Raw genomic sequence first — 17411 nt, forward strand, 5'->3', positions numbered from 1 at the left:
AATGTTTCTAACGACACATTTATAGTTATATACTTACCTATCTAAGTATCTATTTGAAACAAGTAGGTAGCTAACTTTTAAGTTCTTTTGGTACTGTCATGTTTATTTTAACGAAAGTACCTACATAGGTACTTACTGCTATTTCAATGTAGGTATTAAGTAGGTAGTAAACTTATGTACTAACTACTGTATTGATGTTTTCTCTATTATGTAACGTAAAACTCTAACAGGTTTTAAACTACACGAAGTTTTAAAACTAATTCCTGCTGGGTTCATTACGCGGTTTATAAAACGGCGTAAACACTGCGGTTACTGCAGGGACATATGACCTTTTAAATTGTTTCGCAGACACTTCGAAATAAAACAAACGGAATACCTATTAAAATTATTGCAACCTGACTTGCTTTTAGTTATTATACACTAAGTACCTATACTATAATATACCCAATGGGAAGTTCTAATGTTCTAATGTGGTGATGATGTACGGATGTTAACTACAGTTGCATTAGGTAGGTACTGTTGTTCCCGTTTCTGTAATAGGTACTCAATTTTATAAAATAAGTGACAAATTAGGTAAGTACCGAGTGACAAAAGTCATAGGGGAGCGTGGGGTTAAAAGTAACAGGGGTAAGTAGTAGTAGTAGTCATAATAATATATGTATATACAAATACATGCACAATTATTAAGAACAAAAAAATCACGCACACCAATATTTTACAACGTGCCCCTGCTTTGTGCTACTTGCCCCATGGGCGCATTATGTCTATTTAATTAATTATGCCAAAAACTATAAGCTATAGAAGTATGTGAAAAAAGCAAATCAAAGCCAATTAAATGTCCATTGTAGCAATGAAAATACAATGAACATTTAATTTAAGTTCAATTGTCAAAATCAACATTTTCGTAAGATTTTCTTTCAATACCTGTTCGAAACAGAGCTCGTGTGCACATCCACTCGCTTCGATGTCTGGCGGGGAAATGGCGGTGTTTACGTTATTCCTCGAGTTATAAGAAAGTCATTCAGAAAAAAAATTAAAATGTTTTAAATTCCCCGTCAAAACTGAGAGTTACTACTTACCCCTGTTACATTAAGCCCCCGGCTCCCCTAAATATCCTTTATGGCACCACGGTTAAAAAAATACAAAAAGGGAAATACAAGCTTAAGACTCGGTAACAACAGGCGGTCTTATCGCTAAAAAGCGATCTCTTCCATAAAAACCTTTAAGTTCAATTCTTACAACTTTGAACGGGTAGTGCTGATACATCTAGACACGCGGCAGACAAGTTCAAGCAAAGGAACTGGCTAGCCAGCGCCGAGTGTAATATTACACGAACCACTTGGTGCCACTTTTGACCCTTCTATAACTCAAAACATCTTTGACGTAAACACATAAAACTACGTGTGTTTAATTATATCCATAAGGATATCTAGAAGCCCAAATTTCATGAAGCTAGCTCAAACGGTTATAAAGGTATGAAGGTCAAAAAGTCGTAAATTTTAAGAGTGACTTATGACTTATAGTACCTAAACCTAACCTACTTCCAGATGACCTAGAAGGATGAAATTTGGAATCCAGCTTGGTTATTGTGTGTAACCGTAGGAAAAAATCTAAAAATAAAATAAAGTTAAAAAATAGGGGGGGTCCCCATACAAAAAAACCACTTTTTATTGGGACTGACATATAAGTACCTAAACCTAACCTACTTCCAGATGACCTAGAAGGATGAAATTTGGAATCCAGCTCGGTTATTGTGTGTAACCGTAGGAAAAAATCTAAAAATAAAATAAAGTTTAAAAATAGGGGGGGTCCCCATACAAAAAAAACATTTTTTATTGGGACTGATATAAGTACCTAAACCTAACCTACTTCCAGATGACCTAGAAGGATGAAATTTGGAATCCAGCTCGGTTATTGTGTGTAAGCGTAAGAAAAAATCTAAAAATAAAAAAAAGTTAAAAAATAGGGGGGGTCCCCATACAAAAAAATATTTTTTTATTGTAGCGTTGGAACCGTTACAAGCAGATATTTGAAACTACCCCAATATATGTATTATTATATTTGCTATATTAAAATAAAGTTTAGTCAAAAAATAAGTGGTGTCCCCATACAAAAAACTTTTAATAGGTACGCTCTAAACAACCGGCCAACGGTGTGTCGTCGGCGGCGCGCGGTACCACATAATTATACAAAGAACAGAAGTAAAAACCATACAGCGGAAACACAAGAAAAAAAGTAGGTTAGATTTGGCTTGGCCAAGTTTTATCAGAATTACAATATATATAAAATGATTGATATAATGAAAACTGGCCAAGTCAAATCTAACCTACTTTAAGATCTCACATTTTTTTAAATAACAGCAATTGTTATAGGTATCCAATAAAGCAAAGAAATAGAGTTTAATACTTGTTTATAATGTTATTTTGTTCCTATAAATACATATTTGGATTTTGCATAGAACTTGGCAGTGGCACTCATTTAGATCTCCATTCTTTTTGCGGCGAGCCCCACAGCCAAGCATAATTTTTGTATTGAACTTGGCTCTCCTTTTTTACATTTATGTTTTTGGTGGGATATAAATTAACAAATCGAAGACACAAATACTATTATAAACTTAAAATAATAGGTATATATAAACAAATATAATAAATGAAACTTGAGGCCTATTTTCAATAATTTTTGTTAAACTTATTTGTAAAAGGCTGTTTGTTTTCTAAATAAAAAAATTAAAATAAAAAAAAAACACATATACATACATACATAATTATATAATCATATAAATAAAGGCAAGTTAAGGTTAAGGCGCCGAAAGGTAATGTAATTTCAATAGATTTTTAAAAACGGGAAGGGATTTAGCACGTTTGATATCTAACGGTAAAGTATTCCACAGCCGAACAGCTCGACATGTAATGTAGGTACTTATTTTTAAAACCATTTCTAAGCGTCGACAACCCTAGCGTGGTGCCGGTGCGCTCGGTGCGGGGAGCGGCGCGTCGAAGGTCATTCCATTGTATTATTGCGTAGGTATTTAAACGGTAGGTATTTGCGTTTTCTTTGAGAGATAAGTATCTGTTCGTAAGAACTATTATATAATCTGTGGCGTGGGTCAGAGTGATCTCAATACAAAATATTACGAATGTGGATAAGTTACTTATAATTTGTTGTACAATCGTTTATTTTTCTTGTTTTTCGTAAATAACTCGTAAACGGTAGCCCACTGCAAAAAAGTATCTTTTACGTAAATAATCTGTTTCAGATTTCTTATAAAATAAGAGTGACATTCCATTTCCAACTGCAGCTGCAATACTGTTCATTTTACTATGGAAACGCGTCGCTGTCATTGTCGATTTCCATAGTAAAATGAACAGTATTGCAGCTGCAGTTGGAAATGGAATGTCACTTTAAGTGCGACTTTTTTTCGCTACCATCAATATTTAAAAAAAATATTGAAGGGAGAAAATAAATACTTAGGTCCCCTTTTTTAGTAATTCGTAAATAACTCGTAAACGATGGCCAATAGCAATAAATTTTTTATTACATGAATAATTTACATAAAATTTCCTACAAAAACGGTTATTCAAACTTTTTCGCTAGGGTCAATATTTAAAAAGAGGACCTTAGAATTTATTTTCTCTCTTTAATATAGTTTTTAATATTGACCCTAGCGAAAAAGTTTAAATAACCTTTTTTGTAGGAAATTTTATGTAAATTATTCAAGTAATAAAAAAAATTGTGCTATTGGCCATCGTTTACGAGTTATTTACGAATGACTAAAAAGGGGACCTTACAATTTATTTTCTCCCTTAAATTTTTTTTTTAAATACTCATCCTAGCGAAAAAAAGTAGCACTTATTTTATAAGAAATCTGAAACAGATTATTTACGTAAAATATATGGACGAAAGATATGACCAAATTACCTAGCACTTACGCCGCCGGCGCCGCCGGCAGCCGCATCATGTGGATGCTCCGCATCGATTTTATGCGGATGCGGATGCAGATGCGGATGTTGAAAATAATGCGGATGTTCCGCGGATGCGGATGCGGATGCGGATGCGAATATTCGCAACATCCCTGCTATGGAGTACCACTTCCGTCCAAGTGACTAGTTGTCTGAGGGACTTATCTGTGACTTTGAGGCGTATAATAAACTAGACGGGCCCGCAGCTCCGCTCGCGTAAATGAAATAAAGAGTTTGTCTTATGTTTAGTTAAATACCGACATTATTATGTATTGAACCCTGCCAGGGTTTATAACTGTGATAGGGACTTCTTATTTGTAACCGATATTTGGATAACTTAATTCGCAAATTTCTCAAAAAAATTATGTGATTTGATAAAAGGCAAGATTGTATTTTTTCATCTACGTAGGTAAATTACTTTATTGCACTGACAAAATATTAAATTACATAAATTACTAAAAGACATAAATAGGAATATAAAACTAAAACTAACTACAATTAAAATAACTAAGTATAACTAAAAATTAAAAATACCAATCAAAATTTGGTGCCCTCGGGAGGGTGCCCAACAAGCAGGCAGCGTTCCCGCGCTGGATTTTATTTAAAACTTGTTTCAACATAAAATTATGGGGCTGCATTTGAATTACGCATTATAGGGAGGGGGGAGGGAGTAGGACCCCCCCCCCCCCCCCCCGAACCCATCCCCAAAGTTAGGAAATCAATAGTTACCACGAAAATAATATTTTATTTTTTTGAGGTTATGTTCAATAATACAACCATTGTACGAAAGGGTAACCAATTTGGAATTTCGTATACATATTTTTGAGCACTTTGTCCGTATACATGTTTTTGAGCACTTTGTCCGTATACATGTTTTTGACCACTGTATTTCTTTTTTGACAGCGAGTCGGGTGTGTTGTGAACGCAAGATACCTAACACTCCTCCTCGCTTCGCTCGTCGTCGTACCTAACGGTGACTCTGGCACTGTATTTCGTTTTATACAGCGAGTCAGGTGTGTTGTGAACGCTGTCCCTGTCTGGATATTGACATTACTTACGACGGCTACGGTGACACAACGACCGAAAATGAGCCCTGGCTTCCGACACCAGATCACGCCATTTTTCCCGGTCTTGCGATAGCTCTCGCCAGTCGCCATGGCCGAGGTTGATCAGATCTTGAGCAACCCTTGAGCTCCAAAATATCTGAGCATGCACTTTAACTACATTATAATTTACATTGTTCAGATATTTGAGAATACCTCAGCCGTTCCGATATATCTGATGGTGACTGTTCAGCAAGAAGAAAAAATCCTACCTGGTCGAGTCTGTAAAGTCATTAAAGTATAATTATCATACACACACATTATTACGGGCACCATCCCTTGAACTGATGGGTTCTCTGGCCCATCTCGGCAGCCCGTTCCTCGGACGAATGGCAATGTTTGCCGAAGCCGTGAAAGTCAATCTGAATAATATAACTCAAAAAGAAATTTAAAACAATAAAATACAAATTATTAACACTTTATTAACACGATAATCATACGATAATATTAATTTGATTGATATGTCATAAATGGCATTAAGTCACTCGTATGGGCTATGGACTAAGGTTGAGGTTGGCAGCACTTTTTATTTTACTTCGTGTAAAAAAACTCAGAAATACCTGTATACCAACATGACAAACATAATTTAGTTTACTTTAACTTACGGATTATTTGGTCTAATCTGTAGCACCGCCAAACGAAAGCAACCGAGAGTTGCCGAGAAATAGCCGATGTCGTAAAATGAAGATTGTTATGAAAATTTCTTATCCTTATTGTAAATTAAATACGCATCGGAAGCGATAGTTTTTATGCTCTAGTTCTATTCCCATATGTAGATAATTGATTTGAACAGGTTTTTCTTATCATACGTGCGTCGTATTCGAGAAACGTGTCAAAAACTTTTTTAGAAATTTGTAAGGCGCCATCTCGCTTCTTCCCTCGTTTTTTATCCCGTTCTGGTTTTTCAATTTTATATATTATATATGATATGATACTAAAGATTTTTTGTGTTTATTTCACCCTTACGGTAAAATATATGTAAAATAGTATCTGGTACAATACAATTTATTGTAATATGTTAATAATTTATGTATTTGTGCCAGTGATTCAATGGACTTATAATAAAGCCACCATCACTCTCCAACAGTACTCGACCGACTGACGCCGCGAGTTTCGTGTTATCAAAATGGGTAGGCCTATCTGCTTATCAGAAATTTGAACTTGTCGTTAAGTATCTTGCTACGTTATTATCTATATTTAGATTTTATAACTAATTTATGGTTGTCCAGTGGCCTGCATGGCGAAGATAATTCAAGGGACAAAATATAAACGCAAGAAATTCATGAACCGTTACATGCAAACAACAAATCGGTATGTTTTATTGATGATACTTATCCATAAAAAGCGGCTAAGTGCGAGTCGGACTCGCCCATGAAGGGTTCCATAGCAGCAAATAACATAATAAAATTGCGTGTTACGATTTATGTTGTATTAAAAAAAAACTACTTACTAGATCTCGTTCAAACGAATTTTCGGTGGAAGTTTGCATGGCAATGTACATCATATATTTTTTTTAGTTTTATCATTCCCTTTTTTTATAAGTTACAGGAGGGGGACACACATTTTACCACTTTGGAAGTGTCTCTCGCGCAAACTATTCAGTTTAGAAAAAATGAGAGAGGCTGTATCAGGGACACAGCCGCTATGGCTGACGTGAAACGTGGTGTGGACCCGAAGGCCCGAAGCGTCCAGGATTTAAGTGCTTTAACATAGAACAATAGTAAAAGTGTCTAAATGCGAAGGCCGAAGGCCGAGCTCCGCGTAGGGCCGAAGGCCCGAAGTGTCCAAGATGTCAGTGCTTTAGCACAGAAAAATAGTAAAAGTGTCTAAATGCGAAGGCCGAAGGCCGAGCTCCGCGTAGGGCCGAAGGCCCGAAGCGCCCAGAACGTTAGTGCTTTAACACAGAACAATAGTACAAGTGTCTAAATGCGAAGGCCGAAGGCCGAGCTCCGCGTAGGGCCGAAGGCCCGAAGCGTCCAGGATTTAAGCACTATAACACAAAACAATAGTACAAGTGTCTAAATGCGAAGGCCGAAGGCCGAGCTCCGCGTAGGGCCGAAGGCCCGAAGCGTCCAGGACATCAGTGTTTTAGCACAGAACAATAATACAAGTGTCTAAATGCGAAGGCCGAAGGCCGAGCTCCGCGTAGGGCCGAAGGCCCGAAGCGTCCAGGATGTTAGTGCTTTAACACAGAACAATAGTACAAGTGTCTAAATGCGAAGGCCGAAGGCCGAGCTCCGCGTAGGGCCGAAGGCCCGAAGCGTCCAGGACATCAGTGTTTTAGCACAGAACAATAATACAAGTGTCTAAATGCGAAGGCCGAAGGCCGAGCTCCGCGTAGGGCCGAAGGCCCGAAGCGTCCAGGATTTAAGTGCTATAACACAGAACAATAGTACAAGTGTCTAAATGCGAAGGCCGAAGGCCGAGCTCCGCGTAGGGCCGAAGGCCCGAAGCGTCCAAGATGTCAGTGCTTTAGCACAGAAAAATAGTAAAAGTGTCTAAATGCGAAGGCCGAAGGCCGAGCTCCGCGTAAGGCCGAAGGCCCGAAGCGTCCAGAATGTTAGTGCTTTAACACGGAACAATAGTACAAGGGTCTAAATGCGAAGACCGAAGGCCGAGCTCCGCGTAGGGCCGAAGGCCCGAAGCGTCCAGGATTTAAGTGCTATAACACAGAACAATAGTAAAAGTGTCTAAATGCGAAGGCCGAAGGCCGAGCTCCGCGTAGGACCGAAGGCCCGAAGCGTCCAGGATTTAAGCACTATAACACAAAACAATAGCACAAGTGTCTAAATGCGAAGGCCGAAGGCCGAGCTCCGCGTAGGGCCGAAGGCCCGAAGCGTCCAGGACATCAGTGTTTTAGCACAGAACAATAATACAAGTGTCTAAATGCGAAGGCCGAAGGCCGAGCTCCGCGTAGGGCCGAAGGCCCGAAGCGTCCAGGATGTTAGTGCTTTAACACAGAACAATAGTACAAGTGTCTAAATGCGAAGGCCGAAGCGTCCAGGATGTCAGTGGTTAAACACAGAACTGACAGACTGGACGCTTCGGGCCTTCGGCCCTACGCGGAGCTCGGCCTTCGGCCTTCGCGTTTAGACACTTGTAATATTGTTCTGTGTTAAAGCACTGACATCCTGGACACTTCTTGCCTTCGGCCTTACGTAGAGCGCAGCCTTCGACCTTCGCATTTAGTTAGACTCTTGTACTATTGCTTTGTGTTTGAATACCGAATTCGCACATCTCGCGAATGCGTGATATATTATAATAATTTTGGATAATATCTAAATTTTATCTGTAAAGAATATTTGGGGTCATAATGATTCACTGTATCTAGATGAACTTGAATGCGGCATTTGATGGGTAAATTAAAAATAATTAATTACAGCGTCACACCTATTTAAATAATTAAATGATCAATTCATTTTGGAGTAATGAATGTAACGATTAGGTACAATTTTTTGTGTAAATAACACACCAAAATTACGAGAATAGATATTTTATACGGGTAATACACGTTTTATAGCAAACTCGTTCGTGTCTTTCCTGTAGCCATCGCATTTAAGGGAATCTAAAAGCATTTTTTTATGCAGCACCTTTACAGGCAGAATATTTCATTCAATACTTGAGACTCAAATGAGAAAAACGGGATATATATGAACCACAGTCGTTACCTTTTATAGTACCTATTGTCCACAGAAGTGACCATTTCTAAATTATGTTTTACCCATTACATCAGAAAGTACCTAACTAAGATTACTATATACTTACTAGCATTAGGAACTCGGGATTGTCAAGCAGCCGTCATACGTTATATTATGTGTTCTATCAAAGTAACTCGCGCCGCCGCGCCGCCGCGCCGCCTTAGATGCTAATGCATTATTTGAGGAGATGAGCATGTATTACTATGGTGAATGTAGTATTAAAAGAACCGTTATTGCTTTATCTTACTATTTCAGGTATATTTTGTCAGTTTTGCGCCCTATTTTTCGCACACGGTGGCCTCAAACAAGAGCAGTGATAAAAATTCTGTAATAACTGTCACATTTTTATGTTTTAGCAGCTTATTATAATTCCACGTACTTTATTTTACTCATATTTCATTAAAATAAAATAAGATCTATCAAATGGCACCAATTTTACCGAAATCGGTTAATGGGCTGATGAGTCATTACTAAATGAACACTGAAAATAGGGGTCATTTTAGCTCCGAATACGTCGTGTCTAGCGCAGAATCAGCGCCATTTATGTCAGCGGCACGTACTGTTCCGAGTAATGGCTACTTTCTTCTATATATCTATATCAAAACTATGTTTGTAGGTATTATAGTTTATGAGATATAAGCCGCCGCGCCATAACACTTTTCGTTACACTTGGTTTTTGGTCCGGCACCTCTACTACGGCTTTTTAAAGACGTTTCACGTCAAAAAAAATATTAGAAACCTCAATATCATTATTGACCTATCCATATAATATACCCCACACGTATGGGTTTGAAGGAAAAAAATGGCACGTATTTAACCGGTAAACTAATTAATCGAATTTGGGTAGTTTGAAAAAATTGAAATGGGTACTAAAGTTAATAGTTTGGCAACAAAAACGGAGCCTTAAAATATATCAATATGAGTTGTGTTTTAATGCCGTTACTTTTGATTATTTTTAGGCAGGTACCAAGTATTTATTTGATGGCAACTGAATTATTATATTGGAGACCATTTATGAAGCACATTTTAAAAAGAAAACGGCTATCTATTAATTCAAAAATGAAGTTCTTTTAAAATATTTTGTTGGTCATTACACGGTCAACCTAACACGCTCCTCCTCGCTTTGCTCGTCGTCGCACCTATCTGTTGACGCTAGTTTAGGGAATGCAAATCGGTTATTTTCGGTTACTTTTTGTATGGAAATAATCGGTTATTAACCGAAACCGCTGTTATTTCCATACAAAAAATAACCGATTTGCATTCCCTACTCTAGCTGAATACAGTGGTAACTATTAAAATTAGTAATTTAATATTTAAAGATCTAATGGTATAATGGCCATTAGGCGTGTCATGATTAGAAATTTCGACTATTAAGTATACTGACCATTACGTTTTGGAAAATTAATTTGAGGTGTTTTGTGTAAAGAGTTCATTAAATTTAGCCGCTTTCATGTTAAAATACTAACTAGCTGAAACGACATGGTCAGTTATGACTATAGTTGATTACTTAGGTGTGAACAACTAGATGACAACTAAATTTTATGATCGTTTTACAATATTAGTTGCCAATTTATTATTTTAGTCGCCAACCTATCACTTTAAGTTCCCTATAATTTTTTTAGGTGGCTTGATTTTGCTGCCAGTTATTTTAATAATATGATGCTTATATTTGAGGCTAATATATATTTTTTGGCACTAAAATATTAATGCACAGCCAAATTATATTATTATATGCCCAATGAAAGTTCCTGTTTAATATTTTAGTTGCCCGGTTAATAATAAGCCGAAAAAATTTTCTTGAGTTTCAGTTCTAAGTATGGGGACTCCCAAAAATTATTGTTTTTTTTTCTATTTTTGTTGTGTGAAAATCTTAATCCGGTTCACAGAATACATCTACGTACCAAGGTTCAACAGTATAGTTCTTATAGTTTCGGAAAAAACTGGCTCTGTCGGTCCGTTCCCTGGAACGGACCGACAGACAGACATGACGAATCTGGGTTCCGTTTTTTGCCATTTGGCTACGGAATCCTAAAAATGATTATGTGTATTAATATCAATTCCGCAACAGTACTTTTTTCATGATACAAAGTTTTATGGTGCGCTGTTGCAAGGGGACAATCTGTCCTACTATGGAAAACCAACTTTTGGTCTTTTGGACAACCAATAAAAAACGGGTATATTGTAAAACAACGCGAAATGTTTTGTAATAAAATGTTAGATAATATTAATTAGGAACATAACGGAATACTAAAAAAACTCATACTCTTATACAGACTCAAACAATCGTTTTTGCCACTAGAACTTTTGTCTGATCATGATGATTTTTTACGAAAAATTGCGTATCTTGGATTCCAAAACGGACATTGTTTTTAAAAGCTGCATCCCCTATATTTGTATTTGTAAATAGTATCAACACGACTTAAATGAAAAAGTGCATGACCGCCATCTTGGATTCCAAAACGGACATTATTTTTGAAAGTTGCACCCCCAAAAAATTCGGAAATGAGTACCATGACGACTTTTACAAAAAAGTGCGTGGCCGCCATCTTGGATCCAAAACGAACATTTTTTTTAGGGTTCCGTACTCAAAGGGTAAAAACGGGACCCTATTACTAAGTCTCAACTGTCCGTCTGTCCATCTGTCCGTCTGTCTGTCACCAGGCTGTATCTCATGCACCATAATAGCTAGACAGTTGAAATTTTCACAAATTATGTACCTATTTCTGTTACCGCTATAACATCAAATACTAAAAATTACGGAATGAATATCATAACGACTTTTACGAAAAATTGCAAGACCACCATCTTGGATTCCAAAACGGACATTATTTTTGAAATCTGCATCTCCGACAATTTCGGAAACAAGTTTTGAAATCCGCAACCGATATTTTTTTTTAAATAGTTCTCGTTTTAAAAATCTGCACCCAAGAACATCCAGACAACGACTATCATGACATGACAACCATTTTGTTAAAGATCTTGGATTCTAAGTCAATATTTACAAAAAGGTTTATCTAGCTTGCATTACGGTCGAAACCAGATCGTCAAAGATGGTCGTTTTTACAGCGTGATAAAGCGGTGTCCGTCACTTTGTGTGTGAAAAGTGACAGATATTTTATCACTTGAATAAAGATGGATAAAGCCATCCATAATGCACTGGCAGTATCGAGTAGGTAAAGGTTAAATGCAATACTAATTCTACTAAGGGCCACTTGCACCATTCACTAACCCGGGGTTAACAGGTTAAACCTGGAGTGTCACCATGGTTACCAGTACAATTTGACACTAGCTTAACGGTTTAACCGGTTAACCCCGGGTTAGTGGGATGGTGCAAGTGGGCCTAAATAAACGGAGCCCATATTTTTCTTCATCCTGTATATAACTAGCGTTTGCTAACTCCTAAGGGCCACTTGCACCATTCACTAACCCGGGGTTAACCGAACACCGGTAAAAACTGGAGTTATCATGGTTGCCAGTACAATTTGACACTGGGTTAACGGTTTAACCGCTTAACCCCAGGTTAGTGGGACGGTGCAAGGGGCCCTAAGATACCTACATCCTGAGTCGACGCGTTACTCTGCGGTCGCATGTTTTGAGCAAGGCCCCTACGTTTTCTGTTCTCTTTGACGGCACAGCAACTAGTATCATTTCTCTCTCCTCGCTCTTTTAAAAATGCCATTTGTCAAAAAAGGACAACCATACTGTTGACAAGGTGAACTTCAAATCAAGTGTTGCCTTTTGTGATGCATCCAGGCTGTGTATGTGTGCGTAAAAACGTGTAAGTGTGCTCTTTTAGGGATGTCAAAAGTCGATTTTAATCGTGTTATATATCGATAAACGCTACACAGCGGAACGAAATAGCTATTAATTGAAGCTTCAATATCTTCGTTAAACATAAACATAATTGAAATGCTAATGAATAATAAATATATTAGTATATAATAAAATAATTAAATTATTGCGGAACACATATTTTAGTAGGTAGGTGTTTATGTATTTTAATTAAATATCTGAACTTTCCCTTGGTTCCCTGCTGGGGCGTGACGGTAAAATTGTGATCTGATAACCACAATAAAGAATAAAAGCGTTTTTGTTCATTTTAGGTATCGTTAAACCTTTGAAGTAAAATTAAAATTGCAAGAAATGTCGATAGTTTTAGCGATGGGCGAGTCGAGTTATCTGATTCGAATAATCCGAATCAATCACAGATGAGTTGATTCGAATCAAGACTATTGGCAATCCGAATCAACTCGGCCACTAAACTGACTGGTAACTTGGTATCCGATCCGCTGACTCGGCGAATGAATCGCCAATTCACCAACTCTCCGAGCCGAGTCAACGCTACGCTAAGGCCATTCAAAAATAAACCTTAATTCGATAGCCCGAAGGTTCTTTTTACAACAACTGCCGCTTGATTCGCCGTTTCAATCCGAGTTGACTGGTACTATGACCATTCAAAAATAAACCTTAATTCCGTAGCCCGAAGGTTCTTTGTACAACAACTGCCGCTTGATTCGCCATCCCGAGTCGAGTTCACTGGTAGTATGGCCATTGCAAAATAAACCTTAATTCGGTGTCCTGAAGGTTCTGTTTACAACAACTGCCGTTTGACTCGTTTGCGGCTCCGCGGCCCGTGACCTTGTCGCGAACCACGCAAACCGTCGAGTCGAGTCAGTTCGAATTTCAACTCGGATCAGTGGCCGAATCGATTCGAATGATTCGAATCGAAAAAAAGTGGACTCGTCACATCGCTAGATAGTTTATCGATATGACTTTATCGACATGGCTGACAAAAGTGGCAACAGTGACAGCTCGCTGAAACGGGATCTCTATATATAGTAAATCTATGGTTTTGAGTTATCGCCATTGGCTTCCCTTCCCCCCCCCCCCCGCGCCCCGCGCCGATCATTTAAATAATTTAAGGATAACCATTTTTACAATTGTGTCGAACTGACGCTGTGATAACATTCAGTGCAGGCTTTATGGTGCATAAAAAAATACTGTAGAATTAGTGCGCGTGGGCTAAAATTCGTTATAATTGTTTAAAAAATAGTAAAAACAAAAACCCCTGTTTTGACGTGAAACGTCTTTAAAAAGCCGTAGTAGAGGTGCCGGACCAAAAACCAAGTGTAACGAAAAGTGTTATGGCGCGGCGGCTTATATCTCATAAACTATAATACCTACAAACATAGTTTTGATATAGATATATAGAAGAAAGTAGCCATTACTCGGAACAGTACGTGCCGCTGACATAAATGGCGCTGATTCTGCGCTAGACACGACGTATTCGGAGCTAAAATGACCCCTATTTTCAGTGTTCATTTAGTAATGACTCATCAGAGCCCATTAACCGATTTCGGTAAAATTGGTGCCATTTGATAGATCTTAATTTATTTTAATGAAATATGAGTAAAATAAAGTACGTGGAATTATAATAAGCTGCTAAAACATAAAAATGTGACAGTTATTACAGAATTTTTATCACTGCTCTTGTTTGAGGCCACCGTGTGCGAAAAATAGGGCGCAAAACTGACAAAATATACCTGAAATAGTAAGATAAAGCAATAACGGTTCTTTTAATACTACATTCACCATAGTAATACATGCTCATCTCCTCAAATAATGCATTAGCATCTAAGGCGGCGCGGCGGCGCGGCGGCGCGAGTTACTTTGATAGAACACATATAACGTATGACGGCTGCTTGACAATCCCGAGTTCCTAATGCTAGTAAGTATATAGTAATCTTAGTTAGGTACTTTCTGATGTAATGGGAAAAACATAATTTAGAAAAGGTCACTTCTGTGGACAATAGGTACTATAAAAGGTAACGACTGTGGTTCATATATATCCCGTTTTTCTCATTTGAGTCTCAAGTATTGAATGAAATATTCTGCCTGTAAAGGTGCTGCGTAAAAAAATGCTTTTAGATTCCCTTAAATGCGATGGCTACAGGAAAGACACGAACGAATTTGCTATAAAACGCGTATTACCCGTATAAAATATCTATTCTCGTAATTTTGGTGTGTTATTTACACAAAAAATTGTACCTAATCGTTACATTCATTACTACAAAATGAATTGATCATTTAATTATTTAAATAGGTGTGACGCTGTAATTAATTATTTTAAAATTACCCATCAAATGCCGCATTCAAGTTCATCTAGATACAGTGAATCATTATGACCCCAAATAATCTTTACAAATAAAATTTAGATATTATCCAAAATTATTATAATACATCACGCATTCGCGAGATGTGCGAATTCGGTATTCAAACACAAAGCAATAGTACAAGAGTCTAACTAAATGCGAAGGTCGAAGGCTGCGCTCTACGTAAGGCCGAAGGCAAGAAGTGTCCAGGATGTCAGTGCTTTAACACAGAACAATATTACAAGTGTCTTCGGCCCTACGTGGAGCTCGGCCTTCGGCCTTCGCATTTAGACACTTGTACTATTTTTCTGTGCTAAAGCACTGATGTCCTGCACGCTTCGGGCCTTCGGTCCTACGCGGAGCTCGGCCTTCGCATTTAGACACGTACTACTGTTCTATGTTAAAGCACTTAAATCCTGGACGCTTCGGGCCTTCGGCCCTACGCGGAGCTCGGCCTTCGGCCTTCGCATTTAGACACTTGTACTATTGTTCTGTGTTAAAGCACTAACATCCTGGACGCTTCGGGCCTTCGGCCCTACGCGGAGCTCGGCCTTCGGCCTTCGCATTTAGACACTTGTATTATTGTTCTGTGCTAAAACACTGATGTCCTGGACGCTTCGGGCCTTCGGCCCTACGCGGAGCTCGGCCTTCGGCCTTCGCATTTAGACACTTGTATTATTGTTCTGTGCTAAAACACTGATGTCCTGGACGCTTCGGGCCTTCGGCCTTACGCGGAGCTCGGCCTTCGGCCTTCGCATTTAGACACTTGTACTATTGTTCTATGTTATAGCACTTAAATCTTGGACGCTTCGGGCCTTCGGCCCTACGCGGAGCTCGGCCTTCGGCCTTCGCATTTAGAAACTAGTACTATTGTTCTGTGTTAAAGCACTAACATCCTGGACGCTTCGGGCCTTCGGCCCTACGCGGAGCTCGGCCTTCGGCCTTCGTATTTAGACACTTGTATTATTGTTCTGTGCTAAAACACTGATGTCCTGGACGCTTCGGGCCTTCGGCCCTACGCGGAGCTCGGCCTTCGGCCTTCGCATTTAGACACTTGTACTATTGTTTTGTGTTATAGTGCTTAAATTCTGGACGCTTCGGGCCTTCGGCCCTACGCGGAGCTCGGCCTTCGGCCTTCGCATTTAGCCACTTTTACTATTGTTCTGTGTTATAGCATTTAAATCCTGGACGCTTTGGGCCTTCGGCCCTACGCGGAGCTCGGCCTTCGGCCTTCGCATTTAGACACTGGTACTATTGTTCTGTGTTAAAGCACTAACATTCTGGACGCTTCGGGCCTTCGGCCCTACGCGGAGCTCGGCCTTCGGCCTTCGCATTTAGACACTTTTACTATTTTTCTGTGCTAAAGCACTGACATCTTGGACGCTTTGGGCCTTCGGCCCTACGCGGAGCTCGGCCTTCGGCCTTCGCATTTAGACACTTTTACTATTGTCATGTGTTATAGCACTTAAATCCTGGACGCTTCGGGCCTTCGGCCCTACGCGGAGCTCGGCCTTCGGCCTTCGCATTTAGACACTTTTACTATTGTTCTATGTTAAAGCACTTAAATCCTGGACGCTTCGGGCCTTCGGGTCCACACCACGTTTCACGTCAGCCATAGCGGCTGTGTCCCTGATACAGCCTCTCTCATTTTTTTTTTATTGAGTAGAATAATTGGCGTAACAATATAGTGGAAAATCACCAAGTGTTTAATCGTTTAAAATTTATTTAATAACATTTTTACAACTTTATAAAAAAACACTAAAACTTATAAATAAAAAATTTACCCTAAGTCATGGTCCGTAGGTAGGGTGCCCAGAAGGCTGGCCGCATTGCCCCGCTGGATGGCTCTCACTCCTCATAGAGACAACGCGCGCTAGGTCCCTACGGCCCAGAGGTTTCCACACCAAACGCCGCAAATATGTAGCTACTACCTAGTGTGACATATTTGCGGCGTTTGAGGCTTTCGGCCGAGGATGCGGCCACACCAGCGCCTACTTTGGTGCCTGGAATATGGGACGGCGCCAGGGTATCTACGCACGTAGCGTCCCAGACAAGTGGCCGTCCCATACTCCAAGGCACCAGCGTCATTCCGTCAGGCCTCTTGCCATCGACCCTGGCCAGACCGTTGGGCTCGAGGACCGCCGGTACCTTGGCACTGACAAGGGCCCTTCGGATGACGTCGTTGAGGCTGGCATGGCGGGGGATCCTTCCAGCGCTACGGCTGCATGAGAGGCCGTGGTGGCCCAGATTATCCACCATAATTCCGCATTGGCCCCTATTCTTAAGCATGTGGCCAAACGGAATGTAGTATTATCCAGCAATGTGCCCACGGTTGTGGATGGTAGTGTCTGTAACCACAGACCCGACTCCCATTCCGCAGTGGCAAGAAGACGAGCGCGATCTGTCGGACTAAGTGCCGAATCTAGGAGACGGTTCCTAGTTAGACGGCAGAGAGGCTCGTCCCACTGCCTCTGCGAACATGGGTTGACAGGCGGGTCT

This window comes from Cydia fagiglandana, chromosome Z (assembly GCF_963556715.1).
Source record: "Cydia fagiglandana chromosome Z, ilCydFagi1.1, whole genome shotgun sequence".
NCBI classification, from domain to species: Eukaryota; Metazoa; Arthropoda; class Insecta; order Lepidoptera; family Tortricidae; genus Cydia; species Cydia fagiglandana.